Source organism: Branchiostoma belcheri, unplaced genomic scaffold (assembly GCF_001625305.1).
Source record: "Branchiostoma belcheri isolate BF01 breed outbred unplaced genomic scaffold, Haploidv18h27 scaffold3, whole genome shotgun sequence".
NCBI classification, from domain to species: domain Eukaryota; kingdom Metazoa; phylum Chordata; class Leptocardii; order Amphioxiformes; family Branchiostomatidae; genus Branchiostoma; species Branchiostoma belcheri.
Window position 1 is genome coordinate 5,551,172 of NW_017803909.1, and position 13,059 is coordinate 5,564,230.

The 13,059-nt window shown below is 39.0% G+C and overlaps 1 long non-coding RNA gene across 1 annotated transcript; it reads right to left on the reverse strand.

Annotated features, from left to right (window-relative positions):
• Positions 1–7,094: 7,094 nt before the first annotated feature.
• Positions 7,095–11,170, reverse strand: LOC109473695. Its single transcript, XR_002140440.1, has 4 exons — positions 11,152–11,170; positions 9,124–9,229; positions 8,801–8,900; positions 7,095–7,219 (listed from the first exon to the last, which is right to left on the reverse strand). It is a non-coding gene; the product is annotated as an uncharacterized LOC109473695 (long non-coding RNA).
• Between the last annotated feature and the right edge of the window lie 1,889 nt (positions 11,171–13,059).

Below are 13,059 nucleotides of genomic sequence, written 5' to 3' on the forward strand. Positions count from 1 at the left end.
GTTTAGAACTTTAACAATGACACAGTAAATAGTGGGTGTAGTTTTGCTGATTCCTTCTGAAGTCATGTACTAGATAACTTTGTTATCACTGTTCCTGGCCTTGTACTTTGTAGCATTTCATTGGAGCCTGGGTACCATATGCATCCTATTTGTATACTGGGGCTCCCATACATTGTATAATAATATTTCTTTGGGAGTATAATGGGAGCCCTGGCATACAAATAGGGTGGTACCTATTTGAATTGCTACATGTAGTTGTTAACAGTGATAACAAGGTTTGCCATGCAATTCAACACAATTCCTCTCTTTCTGTATTGGGTTCACTCAAAGACAATACTTTTCCAACAAACGCTTTGCACCCTTACACTTTAAACTCCCAAACACAAATATTCACACTCATCAGGCCAACCTCCCCAAACATTGATTTTTCCAGCCAAAAAAATGCCTTTACAAAATTTGTCTTGTTGAATGCCAAATTGCCCACAAATTTGCTTCAGATTTGTTTAAACATGAATTTTCCCAAAATTTTGGTGGTTTTGTTATGGTGATTCTTTTTCATGTAAATTTTCCGGCCCAAAAAAAGCTACTTGGCACCCTCACCTGTTTAATTAATTGGATTAAATTTTCCCGCCAAAAAACTTAGTATATACACCACTCTAACCTTGAACTTGTGCCCCACTCTTGCTGCCCACCTCCCCACACCTATACCTTCTTCCACAGTAGTTACACTGTTCCGACATGTCACTTCTCCAAACATGTAGTCTCCACACTCTGCTACCCAAACACTTACTTGAGACTTTAGAATGATCTCTCGCTCTCCGGCCGAGTCAATTGCACTGGTATACTGATGTTTCGAAGCATCAATGTCTCCCAAAAAGACATCCCCCGGGGAGTACACTTAGTGCATTGACCGACCAGGAGAGCGAGAGATCATTCTAAAGTCTCAAGTAAGTGTTTGGGTAGCAGAGTGTGGAGACTACATGTTTGGAGAAGTGACATGTCGGAACAGTGTAACTACTGTGGGAGAAGGTAGGTGTGGGGAGGTTGGTCAGGAAGAGTGGGGAGGGGGGGCACAAGTTCAAGGTTAGAGTGGTGTATATACTAAGTTTTTTGGCGGGAAAATTTAATCCAATTAATTAAACAGGTGAGGGTGCAAATTAGCTTTTTTTTGGCGGGAAAATTAAGTTAAAAAGGAATCACGGCAAAATTGATGTAGCCATGCAGCTAAGATACCCAGTTTTTTGGCGGCGAAATGTCCAAAGCAACAATTTTAGAGTAATTTGGCATTCAACTACACGATAAGAAGGGGATTACAACGTGGAATTAGAGCAGCCAGCATACTAACTTTTATGGCAGCGAAATTTGAGTAAAGGTCCAAAGCGATAATTTTCGGGTAATTTTGCATTCAACTATACAATAAGAAGAGGATTACAATGCGGAATTAAGGTTTTTGGTACAAAGCGACAATTTGGGGGCAATTTGGCATATTCAACTACACAATATGAAGAATTTTTCAGTGACGTGGAATGAATGGCTAAGATACTAGTTTTTTGACAGGAAAATGTATGTGATAGGGGATTTTACGTGTAAATATCCAAGCGACAATTTTGGGGCAATTTTGCCTAACTGACAATTCAGGATAACAACATGGAATCTAAGCAATCAGCTAAGTTTTTGTGGAGAAAATTTCAATCAACTACAGGTTCGGAGAATTTGAGTATAAAGGTCCAAGCAATTTTTAGGCAATATTTGGCAGTCAAATAAATGATACAAAGGAAGGATTATTTTGTGTCGCCAGCTATGATTAACGTTTAATGGCTCCTCACAGAAAAAAAGGCATGCCGACCCTCAGAGACAGAGTGAAATGACAGAAATGCGAGCGTATCTGTGCATGTGGAGTGTTGTCTCGTGTTAATTAAGAAAACATACTCACGCCACCCGTCTTCTTTCACACAGCTCTGCCAATAGAAGTCTTGTTCTTCCTCCAACTCAGTCCGGTCTGCGGGTTCACATCTTGAAGACAGAGAAACAAAAGTCAGTGGATTGGAAACAGTGATTGGCTTTGCACCAAAAATTATGTCACAAAACAAGTAAGTTGATGACAAGAATGTTGATAAAATCTTTCAACTTTTGTGATCCCAACATTAAAATCCAAAATATGTACAAAAGGCTGTACAAAGATTCCAAAAGATCTATTTAAGTTTAGTATGAGTGACAAAAGCAGTTATGAGTGACAATAATGTATTGTCCACTTTTGTCACTGCCGGGCCATGAAGTATAAAATCTACAACCAGTTTCCCTCACCTTAGTTCTTAACAAAGTCTTTGAATAATTTGTTATTATGAATTGGGTTCTCTAGGACGTGGCCAATGTACTAGACCCTAACCAGTTCGGCTGTAGAAAAGGGATGTCTTACTGTTCACTACCTAACTGCAATGGTCAACTCGATCCTCCGATGTTGGTGCCAAAACCCCCAAAAGTATCCAAACAATTCTCTTGACAGATTTTAGTAAAGCTTTTGATAAAATTAATCACACACTTTAATAAAACAAATGGTACAGTATGGTGTACGCACATCAATGTTACCATGGCTCTGCAATTTTCAGCTTAGTAACCGATCACCGTGTACGTTACCACAGTGTTACATCAAGTTGGAAGGAAATTTCGTCTGGCGTCCCACAAGGCACAAAATTAGGGCCAATCCTCTTTCTCATCTACATTAATGACGCCCTTGAACAAGACGTTTTAGACCGCTATAAATTCGTTGACGATTTGTCAGTATACGAAAGTAGAATGTTTTATGAGCCCAGTGTAATATAAACATCCCTCGCCCTGTTGAATAGTTAGGTGTTAGAAAATGATATGATCCTATAAAAAGGTGAAAAGTGTAAGTTACTAATGATTTCGTTTATGAGAGACTGCCCCCAGCCCCCCAAAATTTCACTTAGTTAAGTTAATGATACCCCTCTTGAACACACAGAGAATGCATGTATACTCGGCTTATGGTTATCACGTGATTTGGTGTGGGATAAACATGTTCATGTCATTATTTCCAAGGCAAGTTCAAGACTTTTCTGGCTTAAAAAATTAAAATGGTTCGGACTCCCCATTTTAGGCCTCCTTGCTTTTTATAAAGGTTATATATGCCCCACATTAGAGTACGCTGCCCCCATCTGGAGCCCCAGCATCACAACACAACAATCCGTGAAGATCGAGCGAATACAGAAACGTGCCCTTTAAGAATTATCCTTGGCCCCCAATATACCCATTACGATGAAGCCCTAACCCACATATATGTCTCCCCTCCTTGGAAAACAGGAGAGAAAACCTAAGTCTTAAGTTTTCTAAACCCTTGCTATTAAAGGTCCCCCACATTTAGAGGCTGGTTACCTCCAACCAGTTCATGCTAAAAACTTTAGAAGTTCCCAGTTACTCTGCATCCCACTGGCAAAAACAAACCGCTACAAAAACAGCCCTTAATTCCGTACTTCACTTACCTCCTGAACAAATATACCTAGTGTCAATTAACAGCTTATTAAGAACCTTTTCAATTCCTTATAATGTCATCATCATGATAATGTAATTGTATGCGTTTTTTAATTTGTTATGTTGATCATGTAATATAGATATAGATTTGTTATCATGTTGATTATGTAATATAGGTTATGCTTAAAATGCACAATTCAGCCTCTTTGTATACAAATGAAGCTGCCATGTATTTTGATATGTAAATGATTTTAATATGTAAATGAACAAAGTCAATAAACACAATGTATGTAACTAGAAATCCTAATTGCATAATGTGTCAACCTCTCACTAAATTGTTTAGAAGTGGGAAGGACCCGATCATGCTTTGCACTAATTTTCGTTAGGAAGCGGCCATAATCTATTCTTCATTCGTGCAGATAGACTTTGAATTGCGCAAAAGTATGCAAATAGCAGCGTCCCGGTATTACGCTTCATTTATGCAGGATTAATCAAGTTAAAATAAGAGGCAAATAAACAACACATACAGGCCTAAAAAATTATCTTGTTCGAAATTCTCCACTAAACCCAACAAGAAGCCATAGGTGACAATCCACCGTGAAGTTTTGTATTTTGCAACAAAAATAATCTCAAGCGTCAATGCCAGACCTTAGTAACTGTAACTGTCGAAATCAACTGCAAAATGCTGAATTAAAGATATTTTGGCCCCAAGGGTTGAATAAGTCCTTTCTTCCCAGTTGTTAAAGTTTTTCAAAGTAATTGCAATGCAATTTTGTTTTGTTAAAAGTTAAAAATCTATTGTTTTAATTATGTAAACCAGCCTGATATGTTAACTTCATGGCTCATTTTGAAATATTTCCGGCCTTCATGGGGTTCCTTGGCCTGTTTTTTAAATTTTTTTTTTATTTCGCCCTGTCGCTTCTGAAAAAATCTGAGAAACAAATTTAATTGGTGTGGCGTAATGATGTATGTCATGGTAGACGAATGTCATGGAATAAAGTAGCCAATTTCACTGAAATAAATACCTTGTCAGTAGTAAATAGCTTTCTTTGAACATACTTAAGGCCAAACCAATTTAATTTGTTGCTTCTCGGACAAGCGACAGGACAATAAAAATGAAAATAGGTCTAGGTATCCTCTGATAGCCCCAAATGCTGCGATAAGGCCCGTGAAGTCTGCGATAAGGCCCATGAAGTCATCACAAAAGGCTAATTTAATATTCAAACAATGAATTTTGAACTTTTGAAAATACAGCCACTGCATTTATAGATAGCAAAACTGCAACAACTAGGAAGCAAAGGACTTTCCTCAAGAGTTGGGGCCAAAATATGAGCATTTTTGGTTTATTCAGAACCAGAATTTTTTTTGTCAAATCAGAAAAAAATGAAGACTCTGGTCTTCCTCAGTAGACTGACCCAGTGAGGCCTGTCACGTGGCTTCTTTGAAGTGTGACATCAACACCGGGTCAGTCTACTGAGGAAGACCAGAGTGACTGCTCGAAAAGCTCTAGGTGGAGAACTTTTTATGTTGGATCAACAGTTTTAACTTTAAACATGTAACTATACCAACACAGACGAACTTTCATGATAACATCAACTTTATTGCTCAACAACTGTAACTGGTACAATGTATTATAATCTCCAAGCAGATGATACGGTGGCAAGGCAGCATTGGGCAGTGTCCATTAGCTAATGTAGGCAGAGAATAAAGAACAAGGGTAGATACAAGACTATGCTAAAATACAATTATAACGGTTAATCCATAGCTATACTAACTTTACTCAGTTTCAATGCTACCAATCTTTATCTAGGAGAGTATTACATGTACATGTATATTACAGTATGATTCAGGAGATGTGTCAGCAATTTACATACGGATATGAATTAAAAATTCTCCTACTATGGTACACTGATACCTGAGTAGTGCATGGCAGGAGCATATTGAAGATATCTGGTTTTGAATGGGGTAATGCAACATTAGTTTTGGAAGCAAAGGAATACATCAACTTTTGTCGTTTTCTTCTGTTCATATGTTGGACACGACATCAAAAAGTGGGATTCGTCTTCAATATCCTCCTTGCCTGTGTTCACTCAAAACAGGATGAAAATTCATACTAACAACACGTTAAGCACCAAGGGCAGGACAATGACAATTATTTGTCTACGAAAGGTTGATGTCAACACAATTAATAAACAGTAATTTCCCAGAGACAAACTTGGTACAAGCCCCGGCACCGCGTCAAGGTGTTGCCTCCATTGCCGAGGTAAATTTGGACGCCATCCTGACAACAACCACTCACAGTCCCGACAAAATTACAACATAGCAACAAAGTTTAAAGAGTTTCACTCGGCTCACAGCAGTTTGTGATAAAGAATAAATGTTAAAAGAATGTTTTATTGTGAAAGTGAACAGCCAGAATTGAAGAAGGCAATGTTATTATTTGTGCCCTGTCTTGCTAAGTTTTGTTTTAAAGTTTTCCTCCCTGCCTATCTAATATTTTTTATTTTTATTTGGTTAAGTCATACTCTGTCTACAGTTGGTTTTATTTGTTATATTCAGCTAGGCTGTCTATTCGCTAAGTCGTATTAAGCCTAATTCTTCCTTAGCTGTTCACAATCTTTTCAAACCCAATTGTATTTTTGTCTACGGCAATGTGAGCTGAGTGTACTCCATACGAAATTTGAGAAAAAGACAAACATTACTGAGACTGTAAATAGTAATGTCAGGATGAGCGTCAGTTTGCCAATAATTTTATGCCAATGTCCCATGGCTAGAAGCAAGTCACTAGGACCAAAATCATCAACATACAGTCCGTGTCCGTCTACTACCCTGCCCAACATACATTTGTATATACTGTCCTTGTCAACAAAACCAACATCAAATATACGCTATATGATATGTACAAACAGTATCATGCAAACAGTATCATTTGTACCATCCTACACACCAATTTAAGGATTCGTCTCTTCATTCTTTTCTGATTTGAACAAAAAAAAAAAGATTTTGGTTCTGAATACTAGTAACCTCAAAAATGCTCATATTTTGCCCCAACAGTCAAGTAAAGTCCTTTTCTTCCTTGCTGTTACAGTTTTTCACTGGTGAATCTGTCAGAACAGTCCTCTGGAACATCAATTTATGTAACCTGCATTGGACAGAGAAACACAGGACATTACAAAACATAACTCAATCGGCCCCTACATAATTGTTCACCAACGAAATGATCATCCACTTCAAACACCCAATAAATGTACAAATAGACAAAGCAGTCCCCATTTTACAAATTACTCAATCGCACCCCTCCCTTACTTGTTAGTCACCAACGAGATGATAGTCAAGTCAAAGTTTATTGCACAACGATTGTAACACTGGTACAACATATGGCAGATTCTTATTAAGCTGGTATGGGTCTATCAAGATTCTACATACATGTATAGGTTCAACGGGTATCATGTCTGGCAAAATGTTAAATAGAATATAACTAAGAGCTAGCACACCTCTACAGATATGTTCTAAGCTATGCTATGCTATACTATAACACGCCTTGTGTCAAAGACCCAATGAATGTACAAATACCCCCTCCCCCCACTAATGTCCCCCAGTACTAACCTGCACAGATGCTGGCTTCTAGCCTTCAGAGCTGCGGTCACCAGTTTTACTTCCTCCACCAGTCTCTCACCAAATAACCTCACCATGTCGCCACTACGCCCCCACAGGTTATGACATGGAACTGCAGCTGTATTGTCAGAAAGGTAAAGAAGGCGAAGGCGTATGTTGATTAATGCTATGTAGAATCTGGCGACATTCAACTATTTACAGTTGCACCCCATCCATCCATCCATCCATCCATCCAACCAACCAACCAACCAACCTTATCATTCAAGCCACAACACATTAAACATGCAGCGACAGACAGAAGTACACACTCAGAAAAATGACGGGGAAGTAAATAAAAGAATGGCCAAGACAAATTGAAACTCCAAAACCTCTTTCCTATCTGCGCGCATGCCTAATTCTCTTGTGTAATCTGTACCATCTAAGGCACAAAAATCAAAATCATTCAAAGGGGTATGGCGGTTTTGGTGAAGTCTGTGCTCAATAGCAGCCGTCTTCTGGAAAGTCGATGTGTGTGGCCTCATCGATCACCTGCATTTGACAAACAAACAGAACACAAAGCATACAAAAAATATGACAGGAATCATTTATGAGAAAGACAAGAAAGTGCAATAAAATAGTGCAATAAAATAAACTACAAACACGTCTATCAGTTTGGTAAACATAGGATATTGGGATGTTTTTTTACACAACCAGGAATTACACAACAGAACACAATATCAGAACTATTCAGACTAGAATCATAGATACATGTCTTTCAAACACTCCAAAAACTGTCACAGTCTAAATCAACCGTCATACAATACTAGTATATCATATTAGTCTAATCTACATAACATTTACTGTAAACGTCTATAGAAATGCCGATCCCACTGTCCGCCTGTGTCTTATGTAGTATTGGTTGACTTGTCGAACGCGCGGGGTTGACTTTTTTGACAGGGGTGTTTCATCCCCCCTGGATTTTTTTACTAGGGTTTACTCCCTAGGACTTCTGTGCAGGGGTGTCTTCCCTGGGTGTCTGTGCAGGGTTTTCCTTCCCTGTATTCTTGTACTTATAACTTAACACCAACCTATTTATGTAACTTCATGACAATATAAAAGGTACAAGTGTATTCAGCAAACTATGTTAAGTCAATATATACTTATTGATATCACATAAATGATAAACAGGCCACACAAAAAAGTCTAACAGAACAGTTGAATAACAAAAACCAATCAACTTCACAGAATCTCACCTTTGTACATGTACATGTTAAACTTCAAAGCATTCATGAATACTGCAAAAAAATCAGACTAAAAAGATCTCAACACACTATGAACCTCAAACATTACACAACTTGCAAATATATACATACATGGGCATCACAAAATCTGAACTCCAACATTAGCAAAACCAAAAGTAACAATTCAAAGATGTCTACGTCCATACATATTGTATGTTTATCAAAGATGCATACATGGAAATTGCAGATTCTCAAACAGATCGACACAAAATCGCCGCGCCGCGCGCCTGCGAAGCCAGGTTACGCCGAGGGGTGGCTTTATCGGCTATTCAGACACAGATGCAAGAAATTAAAAAAAAGCTCCATTTTACTAATTATTCAAGCGCCCCTACCTTACTTGTTATAAGTCACGAACAAAATGATAACACGCCTCGAGTCAAAAGACCCAATAATTTACTAATAGAAGCCCCAGTACTAACTTGTACAGTCAACTTGCTTCTGCTGGTTTTCACGATCGGAGCTGTGGTCACCAGATTCCCCCGACCAGTCACGAAACTACATCCTCTCAAGTTGGTGGAACTGTGTTGGCAGAAAAGGAAAGAAAAAAAGAAAGCGTAGATTATAATTAATGTTAGATACGCTGTGCACTTACATTGTTTCACCCATGCATGCAGAACCAGGCAACATTCAACTATGTCAAATCCTGAACAAGATAAACTACAGCATGTACTTTTATTATATATTCATCCACTAATTTGTTTATGTATTCATTCATTCACTCGTGCATTCATAGTTTCCAAACAGTCTGGTCAGAGCTGCGGTGGCTGCTTCCTTCAACTTCTCGGCGATAAAGAAGACGTCTTCGCATTGCAGACACTTCGAATTCAGTCTTCAGGTATACGCTGTAACTGTAATGTTGGACAAAAAGGAAAGAAACACGTTAACAATAAGTATAAGATGTGATTTTAAACATCGCTGCCCATACCCTGTACTGGGTAGAGAAACTAGAACATATACAATACACTAGGAACATTACATAGAATCCATATATGTTTGAAAACAAACAGTCACATGTCAAACTTTACTTTTTTACCTGTGTGTGCGTGCGTGAATGCGAAGAAAAGAACACTCATTTGCAACCAAATAAACATTGTATATAGGACACTTTATTTAGATTACTTACTTACTACACTTTTCAAGCATCAAACATTTCTTCCCATATTTTAGAGACATTTTAAATTCTAATGAAATATGCAAAATAGTTTTTGAACCTTTGCATACCTCTTACATTCAGACACTTTATACACATTTCTAGCATCGGAATATTATATATTTTAGAGACTGTTGTGTGTGCGCGTGTGTGCGAAGATACAGGCAATAGAAAGTTACCATATATTCAAGGGGAGGGGCGCCAGCTATAGGGAAACTAACTAAAACTTATCCCATAAGACACCCAGGGGGTTCAGTACGAGCCTAACAAAATCTTTTAAAAGATCGTTTTTAGATATTCATTTTAATAATGTATTATAAACTTGTTTTAATAGGTCATTTGGTATCAAATATACATTATTTACAAACTTGATACTTTATTGGGATATCCATTAGTTGCACAAACTAATACTAACACGTATCACCCAAACTACCCACCTTTCCCAAATGGGGCAATATAAAAGCAATTAAAAGGCATGAGTGGGACCTAACCCCATAAGAACTACACAAGCGGGGACAGACCCCCCATTTTTTCATGAGGAAGAAAAATCGTTAGTACACTGTAATAGGAACTAAGATAAAATTCTCTATTCTAATAATAATCCATAGAATTCTATAAGAATTCTTAGGAATTCTATGGATTTTAGTGGTGTTAATTCACATGGGTTATCATACTACCATAAACAGCCCAAGAGCATGAGAGCGATCTTACTAAGATGGCTCCCATGCTAAGAGCACAAGGAATACAATGGATTCAATAGTGTTTGTGTACGTGTGTGCAAGTGGTTGCAGAAAGAACGACACCATTAGATGCTGTGTATGATTTTTGTTGTGTTCAAACCGCGCCGCGCTGCACGTGGGCATCTGATATTTGGATCCTCGCGAATTACTTTTATAAAACGCACGGGTTAAAACTATACAACGTTTACATCTATACCACGCACGTTTTACAACTATAACAACGTCGCGAGATGCCCCTTTTCGTTGCTAAGCCAGTAAACTGACTTAGCAACGAAAAGATATTGATGTGAACCTTTCTGGAAAAGATTCACATCCGCGCGCTGCAAGCAACATAAGAATAAACCACAGCAATAGAATCATCACAATATCAACTTACAAATTAATACAAAACAACCAAGCCATGTGAAATAACACCACTAAACCTAGACTAACCATGACAATATCATGCGAGGAATTTTGTGTACAACTCACAAAATTCCTGACATATCTTCAACACATAGTCATACAACAAATCAAGAAGCAGGGTCTTTTGCGCGACCAGCTTTCGCGCAACGTGCACGCTACGCCGCGTTTCGAGTCTCAAAAAAGGAATTACGAATTGCGAACGTTAGCGCACGAATTACATGTATACATAAAAGCGCACGAGTTAATACTATACAGCGCCCGGGTCTCCAAGTTAGCACCGCCAGCTTGAACGCAAGCTGACAACATGTTTTGAGCCTCAAAATCTCAGGAATCCACGAATTACACTTAAACAACGCCAACGCACGAATTACATGTCTACATGAAAGCGCACGAGTTAGCGTTATAAAACGCCGGGGGCCTTTTTGGGCTGCCACGAGGGGAAAATAAGAGAAAGACACTGACCTTCACGACTTACCTTCATGCTTCAACACGTAGCTTGAACTGACGCTTGCCTGCTGTTCACCAACGGAGCCCGATTTTGGACTGTCCCTTTTCTTTCTACAGGTAAGTGCTTACGTCACACTGAAAAATGAGGTTCGTTTCAATGGCCCAGACTATGCAAGGGACGTTAGGGTCACTTTCCTGCAACTTTGCAATGTTGCATTCTTTGGTACATACATATCATTTTATGGCAACTCTATAATTATTCTTTGGTATAAAGAAGTAATTAAAATCTCGTCCCCCGTTTAGATGGAAACAATGGTTTCATCCAAAATTTTCGCACCTGTGTTCCACCTGTTCGATATGCAAATGTACCCACCAGCTGTGTACAGCATTTGACCAACCAGAGGTTATATGGATAAGATTGAATCAACGAATAGAATCTTTATTCATTCGTAGTTAAGAAGCCCAACCCAAAGCCAGTTCGGTGTACAATGTGACACTTGAGTCTTTTTAGACGCAGACACACTAATACTAGTAATAGAAATACACACCTCCTTAGTATGTGGATTGTTGGACAATGTATTAATCATTTATCAGTTGGCAACTGTCAAACTATTTTTCAACCAAACACCCCTGTGCTTGCTTACTAGTATTTTGGTATAATCTACCCGCCATGAATGGACGTGCTATTTCGGTAGAGGGCGTGCGTGTACCGTATGTAGAAGGGACACGTCGCGTTATACTATGATATTCAGTAAAGCTAAATCTTTTCAACCTTCTTGATAATCAATACCACACGATTTGGACCACTTGTCACTTAGTGAAATTCTTCAGTACTCGGGGGAAACTCACATGTTACGCAGCCTTGTCGGAGTGCTGACCATGACCTACTTTCGCCGGATGTTTATATAGTTCAAGGCCGAACAGGCACGGCGTCCTTACGGTGTACTACGTTAGCTGAAGCCGCTGTAGATGTCAACAACGAACAGTTTGAAATGCAGAAGCCAGAACACAGTTCCCTTTCCCCAACAAGGAAGACCCCCCCCGGGAATCATGAAATCGTAGGTAGGGCTATGTTTTCTTTTAGTACATACGCGAAATGTCTTTGGTCTGGAATAGGTAATTGTACCCATCGCAACTGACGTCTGTTGCATTCTGTGCGTCTGTGTTATAATGCTAGACGGAAAGACGAACTGCATACATGTATAACATTACATACAAGTCAGCTATATATATATATAGACTGCAACTCAATGAAATGGTCGTCAGTGCCACGTTTGCTATCAGTGACTGAAACGTCATATAAAAGACAGATTAACAACATATACCTTTGGTGCACTCATCACCGGTCGATCCGAGGGCATTTGGATCAAATATAAAACCGCATGTCAGCCGCACGCCCGACTAATCAATCACATACACGGGCTCGCTCTGTGGCACCAAGTTGGCATTCTGTATAAATCTTGTGTCTTTGGCTTCGCCCCTATAACTGTGACCAACTGTAGGTTTCAATGTCACATCAACTCATCAAATTTTAATACGTAAAGCTGTTGAACCTTGGGCTTGCTACACTTACGTTAATTTTTATAGCATGGCAATATTCACGGCTTTTCGTGTGGTATGAAATATATGCAATTTTTTAAACCCGTTTGTTGCGAACAGGGACAGTTTCGCCTGCGCCATGTCAACGATTTCACATATTATCTCCGCTCAAAACGGATTTTATACGGAACATCGATCTCCATTTCATATCCAGGTCCGTTGTTTACTTCTTTTGTTTTGAAGGCAAATGGCCTTGAAAAGTCAGAATGTCCCATCGGGGGTAACTCAACACCGGTATAGGCGCATGTTAAAGGTCGAAAGTGCGCCTAAGGCGGTGCCTACACCGGTGTTGAGTTACCCCCAATGGGACATTCTGACTTTAAGGTCTTCTCAGCTG